Below are 16,385 nucleotides of genomic sequence, written 5' to 3' on the forward strand. Positions count from 1 at the left end.
GGGGGGAAAATAATGCATTTACACACTGACTTTGGCTTAGAAAGTGGCCACATTTAAGCAACATGGAGGCTTTCAGGAGGTAACTCTTAGGCACCCTACAGCTTTAGGCCTAGTTAAAATTTCAGCACACAGGCTCATAAGCATAGTCATTTGTACCAAGGGCTCATCATTGCCCCATCCTTCTTCACTGATCTTTCCCTTTCACTTGGGGGGTTGTTGCTATTCCATTGGGGAATGTGACAGAGCTCCCCTGGCTAGGAACTCAGCATTCCCTCAGTTATCATTTGTAACTCTAACTACAGTGAAAATACCCAACAAATATCTGAATATTTTTATATACCCTGTATACATGCCTTGGATAACTCCCTCCCAACCCTGTGTCCCGCAAGAATAACACCCCACACCAGTGTTTCTCCCCTGACATAGTTGAACCCCTCTGTGGTCCAAAACTTCTTCAAAAATGAAGCCTAATATATTGCCAAATTCATTTAGTAAAAAAATGAAATAGTATTGATAGGTTTAAAGATTAGAAATAGATTACATAATAATTTAGAAACTAAAATAAAGTGAAAAGTGAATAGGGATATTAAAAAATGAAAAACACCATAAAACTTTGTTTTTGACATTTTGCCTTTCATCACTATAATAGGTATTGCCCTGTATGTACAGTGGCAAGGCAATCTCTTTCATTCCTTCCTCAGTGACCATCCCTTGTTTTTAATTTTTAGTTTTGTCTTCAAAACATTTTTAGATCACAGTAAAGTCAAAACATAAAGTCATAGTATACAATATAGGGAACTCCCATATATTCAACATCAAACTCTTTTCCCCCTTCCCCAGCAATGATCTTTTTACATGTTCATGTTATATTTGCTGCAGCTGTGTACAGATATAGAAACATAGCTACCAAACATGGTTCCATTTTGGTTTACATTTTGGTTTATATTTTACATAGTACACTTTTCTAACTTTTTAGTTACATTATGGTTTACATTGTGGTTTTCATTTTAGACTACACACTTTTATAAATTTTTGGTGAATTTAACATTACCTATATCCATCATTGCATGACCTTGTGAAACACTTCCATTACCTCCCATTTACCCCTGCTTCCATCTATTCTATTCTTCTCTCCCCCTCCATCAGGGCCCACAGTGACAACCAAGCTTCACTACTTGAAGGACCATATTCACAGATACTTGCAACAACGCTGATGGCTTGGCACACTAGACTGTCCTCTCCCATTGGGAACCACCAATTCTCTCTCGAGACACCCTCCCCTATGTTTGAGAACATCAGTCCTCCCTAGGATGTGGATACAACTTCTTACTCATTGTATGGGTCTCCACCCAATGATATAACACACTATGATAAGATGAGCACTCACACACTCTGTAGAAGCCTGCCCCTGTGCCAGATGCCCCCATTAAACACCTTAAACAAGCAACATTTCCTTATGATATTTTCTAAAGAGTTTTCTCAACATTAGAGTTTCAACCACATACTCGACAATCTCCCATGTTCATCTGCTCTCCCTAATCATCCCCCCAATTCCTTGCGCCATCTGATACCTTATACAAAAATCAACTCAAGATGGATCAAAGACCTAAATATAAGACCCAAGACCATAAAGACCTTGGAAAACAATGTAGGAAAGCATCTATAGGACCTTGTAATAGGAAATGGCTTTATGAACTTCACACCCAAAGCACAAGAGCAAAAGAACAAATAGATAAATGGAACCTCCTCAAAATTAAAACTTTTTGCACCTCAAAGGAGTTTGTCAAGAAAGTGAAAAGATAGCCTACCCAATGGGAGAAAATATTTGGTAGCCATATATCTGACAGGAAACTGATATTCTACATATAAAAAGAAATCCTATATCTCAAAAATAAAAGGACAAACAGCCCATTCAGAAAATGGGCAAGAGATTTGAACAGATGATTCTCCAAAGCAGAAATACAAATGACTAAAAAGCACATGAAAAGATGCTCAAATCAATAGCTGTTAGGGAAATGCAATCAAAACTATAATGAGATAGTGTCTTACTCCCATTAGACTGGTGGCTATTAAAAAAACAGAAGACTACAAGTATTGGAGAGGATGTGGGGGAATGGGAACCTTCATCCATTGCTGGTGGGAATGCAGAAGGACCAGTCATTCTGGAGGACAGTTTATCATTTCCTCAAAAACTAGCTATAGATTTATCATATGACCCAGCAACTCCACTGCTGGGTATATACCTAGAAGAACTGAAAACAAAGACACAAACCGATATATGTACACCAGTGTTTATAGCAGCAATATTCACTATTGACAAAAGTTGGAATCAACCCAAATGCCCATAACAGATGAATGGTTAAACAAAATGCGGTATATACATACAATGGAATACTACTCAGCTGTAAGAAGGAATACAGTACAAATATATTCATCATAGTATTGATGAATATTGAGGACCTTATGTTGAGTGACGCAAACCAGGCATTGAAGAACAAATACTACATGACCTCTTTGAAATCAAACCATGCTGTCTCAGAAGCTAGAGACTGAATGATAGGCTTACAGGAAACTGGGAGGGAGAGGAAGGTTGTGAGCTGAGACCTAAATGGGTGAAATTTATGATAAAATGGAGGTAAGTAATTTTACAGGGTAGAGATAAGATGGGAGCATAGGGATATTACTGGGTGGGGCTCTGCAAGCTTGATGGGGGCTAAGGTTGAGAGGATGGGTTATATCACTTACCACTGAAGTGCTACTGTGGGCTGGGAAAGAGAAAGTAATGTGGCAGAAGGGTGACCATGGCCATTTGGGTCACTTCTTCATGTAACTTACCTTGAGATAGGACCACTCAAGTCCTATCTCATATATACCACTTCAACTTTAATATGGAGTGCTGCTGTACATGCCCAACTTTATGGCTTGGTAGCCAGGCAATACCCAGCTCAGAATAGGCAACTCAGGTCTCACGTAAATTTGTGGCCCATGAAGGAACACTCAGTCTCTACTAAGGCCCAGTAGCTGGCCAAAATCTATTTCTCAAAAGGAGAGTAGTTATCTTGAGAGGATGAAAGGGCTTTGCTCCAAAATTCTAAGGATCTACATTGAGAGTTTCCTACAGTGGTCTTCCAAAGGGTCCAGACATCATCTTTATTTGCCACTGACACTTCAGCACCATTGGATATGCTGGATCATATGGCCCAAAGTGGCAGTGCAACTTTTACAGCAACCTGGACCTGTCACACAGCCTCCTCTTTGCACTTCACATTCAAAACCAGCAGCTTTTCAGGTCACTCAGTAAGTGGGCCAGAATAGCACACCCAATGAGAAATATGTTTTCTCCAAAATCTAGTGAGGCCAACCAAGTATTGTTCCTCTTTCTTGGTCATTAAACTTTCACTTTAGAAGTGATATCTCAACATGCCTCACAGCATTTGATGCCTAGGAATTTCACTGAAGTGGGAGTTCTCTGCATTTTTGTTGGATTTATCACACATCCTCTCTCAGGTAAATGCCTTACCAATTAGACTAGAGTAGTTGCTTCCTCTTACTCACTAGGTAAAATCAATATGGTATTATCAATATAATGGACCAGTGTGATGTCTTGTGAGAGGGAGAGATGATCACGTTTCCAGTGGACATATTACTGGGGAATTGGTATACCCATGAAGTAGGACAGTGGAGGCAAATTGCTGGCCTTGCCAGCTGAAATGAAACTGAATCTGGTGTTTCTCAGTAGTAGCAATTGAGAAAATAAGCATTTGCCAGATCAATATCTGCTTACCAGGTATGAGTGAATTTGTTTATTTGCTCAAGCAATGATACCATATCTGGAATGGCAACTGCAATTGGAGTCACTACTTGGTTAAATTTACAATCATCCACTCTTCCTCCAAGATCTATCTGCTTTCTTCATAGACCAATTAGGAGAGTTGAATGGGGATGTGGTGAAAATCACAACCCAACATTCTTCAAGTCCTTGATGGTGGCACTGATCTATGTAATACATCCAGGATGTTGGTATTTTTTTTTTTTAATTTACTATTTTGTTAGTAATAGTTAGAGAGAGTTTTATCAGATTCCACTTGCTCTTTCCTACCACAATAGCCCTCACTCACTCCACAAGTTAAGGAACCAATGTGGGATTCTGCCCATTGCTGAGGATGCCTATTCTAATTATGCATTCTGGAACTGGAGAAAAACACAGTGTTTCTGGGCACCCACTGAATCCACTGTGAGATCATCCTAAGCTAAAATTCCATCAATCACCTGATCTCCTTAAGCCTTGACTCTGATTGGTAGATGAAAGTGATGTTTTGGATCTTTTGGAATTAATGTCACTTCTAAGCCTGTGTCTAATAATCTCTGAAATATCTGATCATTTCCTTTTCTTCAGTGCATAGCTACCTTGGTAAAAAGAAATGTCTCTTTCAGGAACTTGGGGAGGAAGAGTAACAGTATAAACTTTTGGCAGTGTAATAGGACCCTTCCCCAAGGGTACTTGGCCTCCCCCACATTCAAGAGGTTCTGGGTCTGTAAACTGTTCCAAGTCTGGGAATTGATTAAGAGCTTGTGACTCTCTGTATCTGAACTCAGGTTAGGCTTTTGTTCATTCAATCTAGAACTCTTCTACTTATGCAGATCAAAGTAGGAATTGAGTAGACTGCCCATCTATTTTACTTCTAGGTAATATGATCTTTTAGCCAACACCATAGGTCTATGTGACTTAGATTGCTGCTTTGAGTTTGCCTTTCATTGTTTTAGCCATGCCTACCTTGTCTTTGGTGGTTAAGTACTACACTTAGCTTCTGTTGGCCCAGGATCCCATCATCCCCATAGTGTTGAAGGATCCTACTACTGTGACACAATTTCCCATAGTAATATCTGGACTATAGTGAAGAGTAACCAAAGGGTAATTCAGGGTAGATGGATTTAATATCAAAAATTTATTCCTCACAATCATGGTGAAAGTTGTGTCCTCTGGGCATTCCTAGAATGGGTAGACAAGTCTTAGATGGTGAACTTATTCTGACATTCCAATCTAATTAAGCTTTTTGATCCTCTCATCTATAGTATACCAAGATAATTCTGGCATCTTGACCTCAGGCAATGTTGGCAATCTTTTGGTCCATATTTCAGTCAGCCATCCTAGCAAACTCTTAGAGCCCTTTTTAATCCATCCAGCAACAGCACTGAATCCAGAATCTCTGCTTAGTGAGCCTATATCAATAAATTCAGCCTGATCCAACTTTATATATTCTTTCCACCATTATCCCATAACTTTAATACCCATTACCACACGTATTCCCCTGATTTCTGTCTATATTTGTTGTAATACTCATTACGTTCTTTTGGAGTATATCATACTCTTCATGGGTCATATTTTTTACTTCACCTTTGGGGGCTTGTTGTGATTTTGTAGGGTTATAATTCTGGAAGAAAAGAGGAGTTGTGGGCCTTGGTAAGGATAAGCATTAGAAGTGTCCTAAAAGACACTTACTTCAGGTTATTCCATTACAGCTTTATTTGGTGAGACAAGGTTAGCCTCTGAAGGTGGGGGCTGGACAGCGGACTCCTTGGGGCAGACCGGAGGTTGGGTGGTTGTCTCCTTAGGACAGGGTAGAGATTGGATGTTGCAGGCTTGATGTCTGGTGGCTGTCTCCTCAGGGCAGATCATTACAGGTTTATCTATAAAAAGTCTCACATCAGTTAGGATTTTAATATCCTCACTGCCATTATTATCTACCTATCTGTTTCCATCCATATCCTAAGGATTCTACTCCTTGCCAATCTATGTTCTCACTTTAACAGCCAACACCCTGCAAGGTTGAAATTTTAGTTTCTGCTGTAACTCTGCTATTTGCACAATGATACGCCGTGTCTGGCTTTCAGAGATCTCAAGTCTGTGGCTGCATAAAAGATTTTCTTTCAGGATGAATATAGAAACTTTCTCACCATTCATGTGGCACTTAAATTGCAAATTTGAAGCCTTCAGCTCATCCCTTTCTTTTGAAAGGGTATCCAGCATATTTAGGAATAGCCAGTCAACATCTTTGTAGCTTTTAACTCCACAAAACTCTGTTAAGGTGTTAAAAATATCCTCATAAAGAGCCTTCCTTCTTATAAGCATGGAAGTAGTTGTATCCAGTCATGATATTTTGCATATCTGTGCTGCCACCTCACACCATGGAAATTCAGAGGCCACTTGATTATTGGAAACAGAGTCCTTAGTGCCCTTGATTCTAATCGGAGTAGAAAACCAATTGCAAAAATCCAAGAACCAATTTAGAAATCCCATTTTTAAGATTCTGTTTCTCAAGAATCACTCCTGTTACCAAGCTGTATTTGTCAGAGTTCTCTAGGGATCAGAACCTACAGGAGATATTTGTAAATAGTATATTTTATAAATTATCTCACATGACCATGGGGATGCACAACTCCAAATTCCATAGGACAGGCTGCAAGCCAGGGACTCTGGTGAAAGCCTTTGATTATTCCCCAGGAAATGCTGGTGGGAATTTTCTCTTTGTGATGGGAATTTTCTCTTTGAATGCTGAAATCACTTCTTCCTTTAAGACATTCAACTGATTGGGTGACAACTCACTCATTGCTGCTGGCAATCTCTTCAGTTGATTGTAGATGTAATCAGCCATCTATCCAATCAACTCATTGTTATGTAAAGTCCATGAAATACTCTTTTATTACAATTAGCTCAGTGAATGCTTGATCAAACCCTGGGACACAATTACTTGGCTAAGTTAACACCTTAGCCTAACCATCATATCCATAGACCAACTCAAAGCTAACGAGATAAGCTATATGTCTCATCACACACAGCTGAGCTTGAAGAGAAAGTAGAGAAATTGGCAGATCCACTATCTTGCCTTACCACATTATAAGACTATAGGATCTGTCAGCCAATGAATTTGGTGTGAAGGCATTCTGATATTGCCTTGATCTGGACATTTTGTAGTCATGGAACTTTAAGATTTTCCCCTAATAAATCCCTATTGTGAAAAACCAACCTATTTCTGGTATTTTGCATTAGCAGCTTTTGTCAAACTAATACAATTCCTGTGGCCCAGGTTTCACAATTTTCTTCTTAATTTCTCCTGTATTTTCCCTGTAAAAGTTTGATCATAAATGGCTTCTCATTCTTCATTCTTGTAGCATTGCCTGTCCTTCCTTCCTCTATTTCTCTCTACCCAGGCCATGGATTTGGGTGTTTTCCTGGTGTCATCCAAATATCTTAACATGCAAGGATCAGCCAGTCTATAAAGTAATGGCAATATTGTGGTGATATTCCTCAGTTTTTCTGCATCCCCAGTGGTTAACTAATTCCATCAGCCCTGCTGTCCCATAATCATACCATCCTGGTTGTTAGGAATTCTGTAGGTTGTTGCCAGAAAGTTTTTCCTAATTAAATCAATTTTTCACCAGAATATTCTCTTAAAATGATTGTTTTTTTAATAGTTTCACCATTTAGCACTCTTGCTTGTGATGCATGTTGTACTGGGATTTAGCTTTCCTCTGTCTAAGGGGCTGGACCCAAGGATTTTGAGTCTTTTCTTCAATAACTTCTATGTCAATATCAATATTGTTATCTTCCTAAAGGTTACATTTTTTTAAGATCTATTTTTTATTTAATTATCTTCCCTTCCCCTCCTGTCCCCATTGTCTGTTCTCTGTGTCCATTCACTGTGTGTTCTTCTGTGTCTGCTAGCATTCTTGTCAATGGCACTGGGAATCTGTGTCTCTTTTTGTTGCATCATCTTGCTGTGCCAGCTCTCTGTGTGTGCAGCACCACTCTTGGGCAGGCTGTGCATTTTTCGCATGAGGTGGCTCTCCATGTGGGGAGCACTCCTTGTGCATGGGGCTCCCTTATGTGGGGGACACCTATGTGTGGCATGGTGCTCTGCACACATAGCACTGTGCATGGCCAGCTCACCACATGGGTCAGGAGGCCCTGGGTTTGAACCCTGGGCCTCTCATACGGTAGGCAGATGCTCTATCATTTTGATCCCAACCTTTTCTAGCTAACATAGCCCACGCTTTTGGTTATATTTGTTTATGACATCCTAAATTTAAGAAATGACAGACCATTGTCTCTATGCCTTCCTTCTCTTTATCTAGGTGTTCTGAGAGACCTGTCACTAAAGCAGTGGTGGAAGTCCATATATAATTTGCTAGTTGTAATTCCTCCTCAAAATGTGAATTTATCTGTCTTTCTTGAGACAGTCTGCTGTAGTTAATCATACCACCCATAACAACAGATAGCTGATTGCTGCTGCAACATGCTTACTTTTTTCAATTTAATAATCTTTTGTTCTTGGAATACAAGCTCTATTCCTTCCATTATTTTGGGGAATCTCTATATACATGTGAAGATCCAAAATCATCAAGCAATCAGTCAAACCCTCCCCACATAAAGCTAGAAGGCCACACTGAGATTAACCCTGTGGGTTTCAAAGCTCATGCTTTGGTCTGATAAATCCTTCCACTTACACAAATTGTTCTGAATATTAAGGAATTATATAAAAAGACAGTTTTCTGCTGAAATGAGAGGGATGTATCAGACCAAAGAATGATGCAAAATAGTCCAGATTGGCAAGTAAAGGAACATATATTAAGGGGCTTATTTGGGGTCCTCTTTGTTGGTGGAAGGAGAGGTGAACATGCCAGGTTCAATCAGCCGCACCTACTGAGAAGCTTGTGGATCCTTTTATTATAGTTGCTATATGTAAGTGAGGCATAGACATAATTGTAACAGAATGCAGGGTTTTGCTCAAGATTAAAGGTACATACATTTAAAGATGGTTATCAAAGCATGCAGGGGTGCATGTGATTTTTCCAGAATACTTTGGTTATGATCAAAGAAGCAGATGTTCATATTGCTTAGTGAAGGAGGAAAAGGTCATATAATTAAATATTTACAATTTTACTGATTTTCAGATCTGCTTATTCTTAGGTAATTTTTTCCTGGGGCATATTCAAACTAGCTGAATCTATCTTTAACCTAAGGAGAGAGAAGGAAGAGTTGAGGGGTGCTAATTACTCATGCCACATACCTTTAAGATTACTCTCAAACTTAATATTCTATTATATAATAAAGATTAGCTTAAAATCATAGTTTTCCTCTTTAAGTCTTAACATCCTCTAACTTTAAAGTTATTTTTCATATACAAAATTTATTTATTTGCCCAAAATGCATGATTTCTCAAAGGGAAATATAACTTAGAGACTGGTGTACTGAAAATATGGATAGGGACAACCTGTGAAGTAGTTCACAACCACACATGTTCAATCTAGGTCATATCTTCACATATAACTCCATGGAGAAATGTTTCTTCTCTGGCAGAAATTACAGCCTCAAATGCACTATCCTTTGATTTCCAGTTTGGTTTCTTAAAGTGGGAATAGGTTTTCATGATCCTTAACACATATAAAGCAAATTTTGTGAAAAATAAATATGATTTTGTGACAGTTTGAAGTTCTTTTATAAATCCAAAAAAAGAAATTGATTATGTTTTTCTAAAGATTTATTTTTATTTATTTTTCTCCGTCCCCCCCCCCCCCCCCCAGTTTTCTGCTCTGTGTCCATTAGTTGCGTGTTCTTCTGTGACCGCTTCTATCCTTATCAGTGCAACCAGGAACCAAGATGTTGCGTCATCTTGTTGTGCCAGCTCTCCATGTGTGCGGCACCATTCTTGGGCAGGCTGCACTTTCTTTTGCACTGGGTGGCTCTCCCTACGGGGCATAGTCCTTGCGCATGTGATTCCCCTATGCGGGGGACACACCTGCGTGGCACAGCACGCCTTGCATGCATCAGCACTGTGCATGTGCCAGCTCCACACGGGTCAAGGAGGCCCGGGGTTTGAACCGCAGACCTCCCATGTGGTATGTAGATGCCCTATCCACTGGGCATTTTATGTTTTAAACTAATTCATTCCAGTGGGTGTCAGACCATTTAATTGGACTGTATCAGTTAGGCATTAGCCAACTTAGGTCTCCATCCTCTTCCTGGGTCTGATACAAGTGGATACAGAGAAAGAGAGAAAAAAGAGGAATAAAAGAAGCTGCCATGTGAGTGAGGCTATGTGAGAGAGGACTCCAGGATTGCTAACATCCAAAGATTAAGCAAGAAAAAAAGACAGGCAAGATGGCATCTGACTAAGTACACCATCATCATCTCTCCTGCAAAGGACCGGCTGAGTGGTGATGGATTCCTGCTGGAGTGGGCTGTTTTGGGAACCTACAAAGCAGGAGGTGTCTGGACATTGATCTGAAGAGACTGCAACAAAATTAGTGCTTGCTCAAGGTAAACCTCTGGGTTTTTAACACTGAACTCAGAAGTCATGGGAAAGTAAATCCCTTTCTCCTAGGGCTAAGGGCCACAGTGCTCCCTGAGAACTGCCAGTCACGAGGGGGCATTCCCAAGCCCCGTGTTCCCCAAATGTATGAAGCCTCAGTGAGACTTAAGAGGAGATGAGCACTAACATATTCCTGATCACCATGTGGTAGGATGCCAGGATTTCCAGTAATTAACTTTGATGAGAAAGCATTCTATTGATGCCTTGATTAGAACATCTCACAGAATCTAAACTGACAAGATTTTACCCCAAATACATCTGTATAAAGGCCAACATATCTCTGATACTTTTAATGGTGGCCCTGTGGTAAGCTAAGACAGAACTCTAATGCTTTTATTCCCGAACACTCAGAGTGCTTTTATCCATACCAGATATGAAGCAAATTATCCAGTCAATTAACTTTATTCCTACGAGCTCAACAGAGTATATAAAAAATAATATTTTTCTTTTCAATTTCATATTTAATGGATTTACATAAAATTTATTAGAACTAAATTTTCACATGTATGACAGATAAAATCCATTTAAGGACTACAGACAACTATCAATATGTAAAAACCAAGAAATATGAGAAGTATAGATTATATTAGAAAGTAGTAAAATACTACGTTCACCTATATACTGGAGTTAGTAATTTGAAGATAGAAATTTAATTACCAGTTAATTAGCCAAAACATTTAATTTGAAGTCAATTAAGAAACCCCTTACTCTATTTTTTTCTGAAATGAAATTATATAATGCCAAAAATGTAATGTTGAGATATGTAAAGAAATATTAGAACCAAAGTTTTGCATGCAAATTAAAAATACTTGACAAAAAGATCTTTACATTGACTTAAATTTTCTAAAATAAAATTTTAAAACTGACAAAATGAACAAACCATGGAAATTATAATAAAAGATTACAACTGCACTTTAATAGAAAATGAGGAAAAAATAAAAGATACCGTGAATTTATAAAAGAAGGAATCAGTCATGGACACATATTAAGCTTTTTGTCAAATAATTTCTTAAAATTCCATTAAAAATAGTTTACATGGTAGTTTACACTCTCTCAGTCCATTTAGTGGGTTATGGCAGGATATATAATGCCCTGCACCTATGTTGTTGATGTGGAAAAGTGGGGGGTGTGGGGAGTGGGGTATATGGGAACATCCTTTATTTTGTGTTACCTATGTATCTTTTAAAAATAAATTAACATATATATATATATATATATAAAGAAAACACTAAAAAGCACATTCATTCACTACTTAATGAAGCATTAGTCCCTTATCTAAACTTAAGAGATTTGTTTTTCCTCTCCCATTATGAGGTCTATCTTTGGAAGTTAAATTAAGTCTGGGACCTATTTACTGGATTGTTGAATAATTTTTTTATAAAAAATTTCATTAAGAAAAATTATTTGCATTATAATACATGTTATTCTATAAATTGGCTTTGTATCTGTATATGAGGCAATAATAATAAACAGGTGGATCCCCAAGCAATAAGTTGAGATCATTTATAGGTAATATTATATCATCACTTTACTAAGGATATTATTCAAAAGTTAAATAGAATGTTGTATTAGTCTGCCAAATGGGTGCCAATGCAAAGTAAAAGAAATCTGTTTGCTTTTATAAAAGGTATTTATTTGTGGTAAAAGCTTACAGTTATAAGGCCCTAAAGAGTTTAACTCAAGGTTGCTTTCTCACCAAAGTGAGTTGCCACATGTTGAAACAAGATGGTCCCTGAGCTCTGTGAGGGTTCAGTCTTCCCCTTTGGGCTTCCTCTCTGTCAGCTGCAGGCTGGCATAGAGCTTGTATCTCAGGGCTTTCTCTCTCCTGCCATAGGGCTCATTTCTTTAAGGGCGTTCTATATCAGTCTCAGGTGTACTGTTCTTTTCCCAAGGTCAGCTGCTAATTATTAGGCAAATGGATCATTTCTCCCCAGGATTTGCTATTTGTGCCTTCTCCTTTCTGTTACATGACATCATCAAAATGGCAAAGTTCTCTCCTTTATGTGTCTTCTTGAATGAGTGTCCATTTATAATGGCCCATCGAGAACTCAACCTGAGCCATGCCTTACTGAAGTGTTCAAATCAAAACCCTAATCTTAATAGGTTATTTAGTCAAGGCTCCTAAACTGAATTCCAATATAATCAAAGGATATTACACCCAGAAGACAAGATTAGTTTACAAACATAATCCTTCTCTTTTTGGTAATCGCAAAAATAATCTCAAACTGTCAAAAATGTTAATATGCACAGTTGCCAGAAAATCTGCAAAGTGTATTTTGCTTCAAAAATGTTGTAATAGGGCGGCGGACTTGGCCCAGTGGTTAGGGTGTCGGTCTACCACATGGGAGGTCCGCGGTTCAAACCCTGGGCCTCCTTGACCCATGTGGAGCTGGCCCACATGCAGTGGTGACGAGTGCCGTGCCACGCAGGGGTGTTCCCCGGGTAGGGAAGTCATACGGGCAAGGAGTGTGCCACGTAAGGAGAGCCGCCCAGTGGGAAAGAAAGTGCAGCCTGCCCAGGAATGGTGCCGCACACACGGAGAGCTGATGCAACAAGACACAACAAAAAGAAACACAGATTCCCGTGCCACTGACAACAACAGAAACGGACAAGGAAGATGCAGCAAATAGACACAGAGAACAGACAACAAACCAGGGTGGGGAGGGGGAGTAGGGGAGAAGGGGAGAAAAATAAATAAATAAAGATCTTTAAAAAATGTCATAATAATAAAATACATGTCAAGGTTTTTATGTAATTAGAAAAGACAATATTGTCTTCTTGAGGTAAAAAGGGAAAAGGAAAGAAGCCCATCCAAAGGAAAATAATCTTAAAATAGAAATAATCATGTGGGAAGCTTGTATTAAAATTGCAGATAAAGTAGGTTATTACTTAAACAATTCTTCTGTTTGATACAGACCCACTTCCCCACCTCACCCTCACCACACACAAGGAGCACCACAGCATCTATTGTAAAAGATTTTCATTTTAACATACTGGCATTAAGACATTGTAAAGTAAATCCTATTAACTGGAACTCTAAGTACATTTTCCTAAGCATAGAATACATTTTCTTTTCTCTTCTCACCACTCTTGTTATTTGGACCCTTAAATACATTATCCCAAGACTTCTTAAGAAGAGCATTTTTACTTTAATTACAGCTACAATTTAGGGCTTATGTAAAGTGTGAAATCTGTACTAATTATGCTGTCTATCGTTAGAAGGGAACATAAAGCTCAATAATACACCTAAACAGAGTAAAAATAGAAAAGTTAATTGACATGATGATGGGTGTAGGAAGAGATCTCAAAGATATGAAGTGAAATGGAAAGATAAAATTAAGGACAATGTACCACACAGTATTAAAACTCATTACTAATCTATTAAGTTATTGAAGAGTCTCCTTTGAGAAGACATAGAACTTGTATTACTGGCTGGATATGTAAAGTTTGACAGGTGTGAGAGAATTTACTCAAGGGGACAGCTTGTCTCTCATTCAAACATTTTAAGTAAAGAGGGAGCTTTATAATCTGAAGCATATTTTGAATTTCTAATGTGGAATATTATTTTATACCAGTGACTTGATTACAAATTTTGTATAAAATGTAATATGATATATAAATGCAGGCATGCTATGACAAAGTCTTACAGTATCTGAATATATGTCTGAGTCATACTGTGAGAGATGAATTTCACATTAGTCATCTCTTAAACAAAATCAAGAATAAAAATAAACCAATAGGGTATATTGATTAGTTTAGCCCCTTACTATTATATTAACTTACATTTATATTATTTTAACCTGTTTAGCAAAAGTACAAACTTAAAGGATAACATTTTAAAATTCAGGTAATACAAAACCCAGGATGAACAAAAATTATCTTCAAAGGAAAGAATCAAATTAATTTACACAGGAAATCACAGTAAATAGAGAAAGAAATTAGTCTTCGGTTGCAAGGTAAACTGTGAAGTTTATATAGGGAAAAGGCAGAAAGCATCTGAATAAAATCACAAAGTTAAAAACAAAAGGAACAAAATTGTAAAACTGAAGCAGGCATGCTTTATAAAAAAAATAGTGAACAAGGTTGCAATGGGTAGATGCCATGTGTTTTGAAGTCATATTTCTCCATATCCAAATTTTAAAGTACTTTGAAGAATGAAACAGAAGATTAAAATTTCATCAAAATAACCCAAACATAGGTCAGTGATTAACCTTTTATAAATACGTATATTGAATTTTTACTGATAAAACCAACCTAAAATTTGAATCTCAGATTGCATTTGATACTGGCATATGCTGTTAAAGGTCACTCCTTCCAACCGCGGTCTCCTTTTTTTCTTGCTCACTTTATGTGGTCTCAGGACTCTGAATATAAACATTTCTTGACCCCATCAGGTTTTGAATCTTTTGCATGTACCCCATGCCCTTCAAATAGCCTTTTTTCCCTCCATGTCTGATGTGGATTCCACTGCTCACCGTTAGAATTACTCTATTTTACATAATCAAGGTTTCTTTGTCCTTACTCTATGACCTTAATATGGAACAGGCTTAAAGCTTAACTTAATTAAATCTATACCTCTACTTATACATGCTTAGAGAAAAATACAAATTCATACTGACTTTTCTCGTTATAAATTTCTGCCCATATACTTTCAAGTGGGTTAAATGCTTAGAAGTCTTTATATATTTCCTTAGCTCCAGGACTATTTCACTCTCCTTCTTGAGTTTCTAGCAACTACTCCTCTTCTCCTCTACCCTCAAGTATCTACCCTTGCACATTCTCAAATATTTACCTTATTTCTAGATTCCTTGAGAGTAAATCAATCAGAAGAGAATATCCATTTATTATCATCAAGCCTACCAACTTATCTGCACCAATTATTCTTATGTTGTCATCCATTAAATCAATGAACCACTCCTACCTGAACCTACACCTTATCTCTTCCCACACTTCTATATTATTCCCATCAGTTTACACAACATAATAACTGACATATTGAAAGAGAAATTTCATTGAAACTGATTCCTTCTCAAAGATTTGTCCCATTCCTCTGCTCACTTCAGCAATGAAATTCTTCAACAGAGTGTTAATTAAAGGTATTTAATGGCTCTATTCTTTCTCATTCTTATCAATTGATGCCCATTAGGCACTGGCCTCATGATTCTATCAAGCAGTTCCTGCAAATTTCACTTAAAAGCTCCTCAAGCAAATTTTATGATGAATTCTTACTGAATTTGTAGGCAGCATTTGATATGGTTAACATAACCTTCTTTTGAAACCTTTATTTCAGTCTTGGATCTCCTTTAATCTAGCTTGCCTCTCCTCAGATGCATTTGTTTATTCCTATTTAACTCCCTAACTTCTAAATTTTTATGTGGTATTCTTAAACACATTGCCAAATGATCTCATTTAATTTTGTAACATTAAATATACTGCATATACTGCTGGCCCTTCCATTTTCAACTTGAGCTCAGAATTTTCCCTGAACACCAGACTCATGTATACGATCCTCTACTCAACATTTTATCTCAATAATATGACCTTAATTTTTAGAAAAGACCAAGCTACTTTAATGGAGACATCACACATTACAGTGATGTGAGAGTATAGAAGTTTATTTAATAGTCACATAACAGTCAAGAAATTATCAATCAGCCTATATTTCACCATTAAGGATGCACTTTTCTTCCATATTGTTTCTTCACAAGCACCTAAATTCTTTTCCCCCTGTGTAGAGTCCAGGTTGTGTTTTGGCCATCTCTAGCCTCCAGAATGCAGGAGATAAAAAAGGAAAACATGATGATGAGAATGTTTCTGTCTCTTTAGATTTTGGGTCTCACCTACATTAATGAGAGAATCAGAAAACAAGCTAAAATGTTTTGGGGGATTCTGGTAGCTAATAATATTATATTGGTTAATTTGGACCAAAATTCCTATAGGCAATAACTGGGAAAAATCAGACCTAGTTCTTAAAAGTATCTAATTAGAGGATTCAGAAAGTTAGAAAGCAGTGAA

The sequence above is a fragment of the Dasypus novemcinctus genome, chromosome 4 (assembly GCF_030445035.2).
Source record: "Dasypus novemcinctus isolate mDasNov1 chromosome 4, mDasNov1.1.hap2, whole genome shotgun sequence".
Classification (NCBI taxonomy): domain Eukaryota; kingdom Metazoa; phylum Chordata; class Mammalia; order Cingulata; family Dasypodidae; genus Dasypus; species Dasypus novemcinctus.